We start from the raw sequence: 6000 nt of genomic DNA, 5'->3' as shown, positions 1-6000 counted from the left end.
GAGTTTGATCGAGGTCTTAAAGGGATCTGGGATTTTATATCACAGGTGACAGTGAAAGAATGAATGCTGACAAATGATGGGTGGATGTCTTTGATATTAAAAGGAGAAGCAAAGGCCCTGGAAGAACCCCAAGTTGACAGAAGGATCATTATGATAACTCACTAAATACAGCATATATCAGGCAAAACTGCAAACGTAGATTTGGTAAGAGGCCATAGAAATGACCTGCTGTCACCTGGTGTGGATATTGTGTTACGTGATTTATAATGTGTTTCAGGGGGTACGACAAGGGAGTATCTCATTTGAACAACAGTGGACATAAATTTCTACATATTTTGTATGATATTCACCCAATTGTTTTCATAAATGATAAAGTCTTAATGTTTTTGGAAGAGTAATTAAAGAGCTGGTAGGAAATCTTATTGTGGCTCTCATTCAATTTTAAATACAGTTGCAATTGATGTAATTGATTTATTGTCCATTTTAAATCATTCACATATAGGATACCTGTCTGGGGCAAACAGAAGTTAGGGGCTTACCTATCAAGCTAAAAAGATATTGCTCCAGTGTTCTTTGTTCCCAAAGAAATGTGCTGGAATTAGTTGTCATTGGCTTGTTAAATATTTTAAATATTTGCGTAATGCCCTTTAGCGTACTGAGTGAATGATTTATTATTTGGGGTAAGATATTTATTTTCTCAGATCATCTAGAAATTCTTCCTCTTTTCCTCCTCAGAACTGAATAGAAAATTGAATATTGTACAATAAAACTCCATAGAGCTTCTGCAACTGAGGAGGAATTTAAAAAAATAGTCAAACATTTGGATCGGAAAATATTCCATTGGAGAGGTTACCAGGTATGTAGAAAACAATTCCATCGTATTGTACGTGCGTGTGCATTAGACAGCAGAAAACCATTAAATTTCAAGGAGGTAGCATACACATGACAATACAAACTTGCTACAGCATTGCTGCATGGAAACTGTTGTTAGCAGCTGCAGGATATTCCGGAAACTGATTGCATCTCTAAAACTTGACTTCATGATTATAATGTCTTTTATTCAAAAGATCTTGAGACGCTGGTTCAAGTCCCGCCAAGGCAGATGGTGAAATTTGAATTCAATAAAAATATAGAACAAGAAGTCGAAAGATGACCATGAAACCATTGTCAATTGTCGTTAAAACCCATCTGGTTCACTAATTTCCTTAGGGAAAGAAATCTGTCATCCTTACCGAGTCTGGCCTACATGTGACTCCAGACCCACAGCAAAGTGGTTGGCACTTTGGATGATGGGTAAATGACTTTGTGCAAACAAAGACCCGAACGTCAGATGGGTTGATGCAGGGATGGCATTATTCAACATTAGAGATGTGGAAATAGGCGGTCTTAGTGATGGTGTGGATATGTGGTCAGAAACTTGCCTGAGGTCAAATTTGATATTTAAATTTGCGAACAGTGTGGTTCAGCCTAAGTCAGTTGTAGGGAGTTTGTGGTAGGGACCGAAGACAATGGCTTTCCCAATATTTAGTTGGAAGGGTTTTCAGCTCAACCAGTATTGAATGTTGGCAAAGGAGTGTGACAATGTAGTGACAGTGGAAGAGTTGAGAGACGAGGTGTTAAGCAGCATTTCATCAGCATGCATGTGAACACTGACACTGTTTTTGGATGATGTTGCTGAAGGGCATCATGTAGCTGATAAGTAGGAAGGGCTACCAGAGGTAACAGTGCAGGCATGGGAAGAAAAGCCTTTGCAGGTGATTCAGTGGTTTTGATTAAATGGATAAGAATGAAATCAGGCAAGTGTAGAACCACCCAGCAAATAGAAGTGGAGAGGTGTTGGAGAATAGTGTGGTCAACCACAGTGAATTATGTCATACAGTACAGTACAGCATACTGAGTGTATTCATTGATAAAATTGATTATTTGCCTCTTAATGCTTAAGTTTTCAGATGATTTTCATTAATATTGTGGTGCGACTAAGACTACATGGTTGATTGGCCATGCTAAAATTGCCCCTTAGTGTCCTGGGATGCGTAGATTAGAGGGATTAGCAGGTAAGGTATATGGGGGTAGGGCCTGGGTGGGATTGTGGTCGGTGCAGACTCGATGGGCCGAATGGCCTCTTTCTGTACTGTAGGGTTTCTATGATTTCTTGGAAACCGGCGCTTTCTTCTCATCAACCATTGTCACATTTTTAAAAAACATCTGCATTTAGCAATCAGCTGATTGAAGCTCCCTGGGGCATGATTTTTAAAAAAATGGTCAGTGCTTTCAATAGACGAGGAGTGTTGTGCCCAAGTCTCAAAAGTACTTCAAGCAAGGTTTAGTTTTAGCTCATTGAGTTCAGGGGGAAAGTTTGTACCAAATAGATGCCTTTTTGCTAAAACCTTGTTCTGTTATGGTGGCATTGCCGTATTTAATTACACTTTTAGTGAGGTGTGAAAAGCTGATTGAATTGACTGTAATAACTGGTGTGCATAATGTGCTAGCAGAGCCATTGTAATTGAATTTAATATTCTATATAACTGCTTCTGCATCAAAATGGGCAGTGCACATGGTGAGGACTGTATCGTTCATTCTGTAAAATATGCTTGTGAATCATTAATACTTAAAATTCATTCATTCTTCTGTGGCCAGGAAATAGGGTAAATATGCACCAAACCTGGTGATTCCCAGTGTGTTTGATGCAATTAGTTTTATTAAACCTGAAAGCTTATATTTGATGCGATTTGAATTTTGTACATGAGGTGTTAATCTATTTTGCTGGATTTTGTAAGACTATCTGTACAATCTAAGCCATTTATTTTATGAAAGCCTTTAGAGGTGTGGATTAAATTACTTTATAATGACTTTATTATAACTGTCTTTCTTAAGCTATGTTTAATCAAAATCCCCGTGTGACCTGATTTTTTTTCTCCTTCTTGATATCAGTTAAATAGCTGTTTTCTCAGCAACAATCACCCTTTTATTACAAAAGTTGTGGGTTTTTTTAGAGAAAGATCAGCATTATATTTAGGAGAGGAATTTGTATGTTAAGCGATGTTTAATCGCTTCAAATTGTTGACCTTGACTGGCTGTAAAATGACACCTTACTTTTGGAGTAGGTAAAGTGCCACAGTCGACATTTGCACTCTCTGAGAGATCTTCAGTAGGGTTTCTTGTATTCAATTCAGTTGAAGCCATCATCTGAAATTATACAAGTGCTGTCCATTGTAGAACAAGTTGAACAGTGGGGACTGGAGTTCAGAGAGTTCTTAGCAGACAAGGCCATTCTAAAAGGTCACTGCTTTTTATATTGAGGCATTGCTTCTTTTTGTAGGTCCAGAAGGTTAACAACTGGGTAAAACTTTGTTCTTATGTTTCGGGCCATTGAATAGTGCTGTCAGAAGTAGAGCAGTTGGAGTGGGACTGTAATAGACATTCCCATTGTATTGTTATTGATATGTGAAGTGGGGGAGGGAAAATGAGCACCATCTGGATAAAACAGTTGTTTTCCCTCAAAGATCACTGTTCAGTCAAACATTTTGCTGCTTGTTAATAACTGCGATTTGATCACTCTATTACATTCACTTACCAAGAATTTATGCTAAAATGTTAATCCTTTACAATGTGTGCATTAAACAAAGCTTGGATATTTTTCAGGAAAGTAAAGGTTATGTGAAATTCGCTGCTATTTGAAACGTTCTCCTGACCATTAAAAAGCAGTCACTTTTTAAACTTCACTTTGCATCCATTGATTTGGTGTCAGTGGTAGATTTATTAATGGGACATCAATGTACCACGGTTAAAACAATTCTTTTCAGTATGTTTGCAATTTTAAATGTTTTATCCTTTACATAAGCCAGTTATTTCGACTCTTATTTTAGCTCATTTATTTTGTGGTTTAAACCTACCCTCCCTACTTGTGCTCAACTTTGGTGATGAGGTCTGGAACTCTTAAATCAACTTTCAGTTGCCTGAGAACTCTGTCTCCGGCCTGAGTCTCTCTCTCTCTCTCTGCTTAGGAGACTGTACACTAAGATTTGACTGGACTGTGTCACTGAAATGACCGGGTCAGACTTCAGTGTTTTTGTGTGCTGCTGGTTCGCAAACACAAAGTGGATAATTTATCTTGTTAGCTTGCCTAGAGCAACAGATGCTTCCACTGCCTTTGGTGAGGACAAGATTCGAGATTGATCTTAATATTCAAATTAGATAGTTTAAAGCAGATTAAAATTTAGAAATGCAATTTCAATTTAATGAAATATTTTATACTGCTCCCGTAATCAGTGAGATCTACCGATGATCCCAAAGGTTATACGATTTGCCTTTTGACCTCTGCTCATGGATACCGGAATGAGTAATTATCACCAAGGACGCTACTGAAGCCTTTAATGGCATTTTACACCATGCACTTCTCAACAAGTTTATTTTCAGTACAGGAGGAACAGTGTCTCATCTTTTGATTAGGAAAATTACAATCTTATGGCCACAAAGTTGAATTGAACAATCTAGATCAGAACCACTGCTCCCACTTTTCTTGGTACTTCTTTAGCCATTTACATTTCTTTATTGTTCCATTATCACTTGTCTTTTGCCTTGAACCAACACCTCTCTTGTTATTTAATCATTCCTGTGCTTCACCCTATCACAGAGCTTTCTCTATTTTTTCAACACTTAGAATCTCTTAAAGCTCTAAAACTTCCTGTTCTGATTAAAGGTCATCGGGCTGAAACATTAACTGTTTCTCGATCCACAGATGCTACCTGAATTGCTGAGTGTTTTTGAGCATCATTTTATTTATTGATATGAAGCCTCTTGGTGACATCATCTTTTTTCAGATATTTGCTGTAATTACCTTTCAAATTGCTCCATCTAATTGATGGCTCATTCACTGATTCTTTCTGTTAACTGAGAGCTTTCCCTGGGCTGTTGGCTTTTCCACTGTAATCATTCTTCATTGACCACCTCCACTCATCAATAAATATTGCCTAAACTGTCTGATGTTTTTCTCATTCCACTTTTAGTTCTTCAATTTCGTTCACATTGCCTACCCACAACTATACACATTGTCCATTGCTTTTGATGTAACTTCAATCATTCAACATACATGGCGGCATGGACAAGTTGAGCCGAAGAGCCTGTTTCCACGCTGAAAACCTTCCTCACTCTATGATACACTTCAACAGGACAATGCTCGGAAAATGATGGCTAATTGCACCTTGTCACTCTGTATTTTTCTCTTTTTTTGTCTTCCATATTTGGATTTATGTGCACTTTCTGGAATACAAGAGTTGACCAAATCATAAAATGCCAGAATTGTCTTTCACCCACTGTGTGCTACAGATAGATTTAATAATATTGAACAAAGCTGCATGAGTGAAAAGGTTGAGAGAGCAGGCAATTATTAATCAACTGTTATTCAGTAAGGAAGCAGTGCATTCAAATGGGTTTAGACTAGGGGAGTGAAGGTAGCTAAATTTGCAGATGACACCAAGATGGGTAGAAAAGTATGTTGTGAAAAGGACATAAGGAAATTGCAGATGGATATAGATAGATTAATTGAATGAGCAAACAGCTGGCAGTGGGAAACTGTGAACTTGTTCACTTTGGCAGGAAGAATAAAAAGGCAGAGTATGTAAACAGAGAACAGCTGCAGAATTCAGAGGTACAGGGGGACCTGGGTGTTGTAGTGCAAGAGCCACAAAAAGATAGTGTGCAAATAACTGAGAAGCTAATGGAATGTTATCCTTTAAGAGGAATTTAACATAAAAGTAAGGGTATTGTGCTTCAGTTACACAAGGCATTGGTGAGATCACATCTTGAATACAGTGTGCAATTTTGATCTCCTTATTTAAGGAAGGATGTAAATACATTGGGGGCAGTTCAGAGGAAGGTTACCAGATTTATATCCAGAATGAGCAGGTTGTCTCATGAGGAAAGGTTAGACAAACTAGGCTTGTTTCTACTAGAGTTTAAAAGATTGAGGGGATGACTTGATTGAAGCAATAGGATCCCAAA

At 37.9% G+C, this 6000-nt stretch overlaps 1 protein-coding gene across 1 annotated transcript in view; it reads left to right on the top strand.

Moving 5' to 3' along the window:
• Window positions 1-783: 783 nt before the first annotated feature.
• LOC144480179 (serine-rich coiled-coil domain-containing protein 2-like) overlaps window positions 784-6000 on the top strand; it is a 612858-nt gene continuing 607641 nt past the window's right edge. The window contains exon 1 of the mRNA XM_078199331.1: window positions 784-856. The gene's annotated coding sequence lies outside the window, so the exon portion shown is untranslated. The remainder of the gene's footprint in view (window positions 857-6000) is intronic.

Source organism: Mustelus asterias, chromosome 28 (assembly GCF_964213995.1).
Source record: "Mustelus asterias chromosome 28, sMusAst1.hap1.1, whole genome shotgun sequence".
Classification (NCBI taxonomy): domain Eukaryota; kingdom Metazoa; phylum Chordata; class Chondrichthyes; order Carcharhiniformes; family Triakidae; genus Mustelus; species Mustelus asterias.
This window is presented reverse-complemented; position numbering and strand designations above follow the sequence as displayed.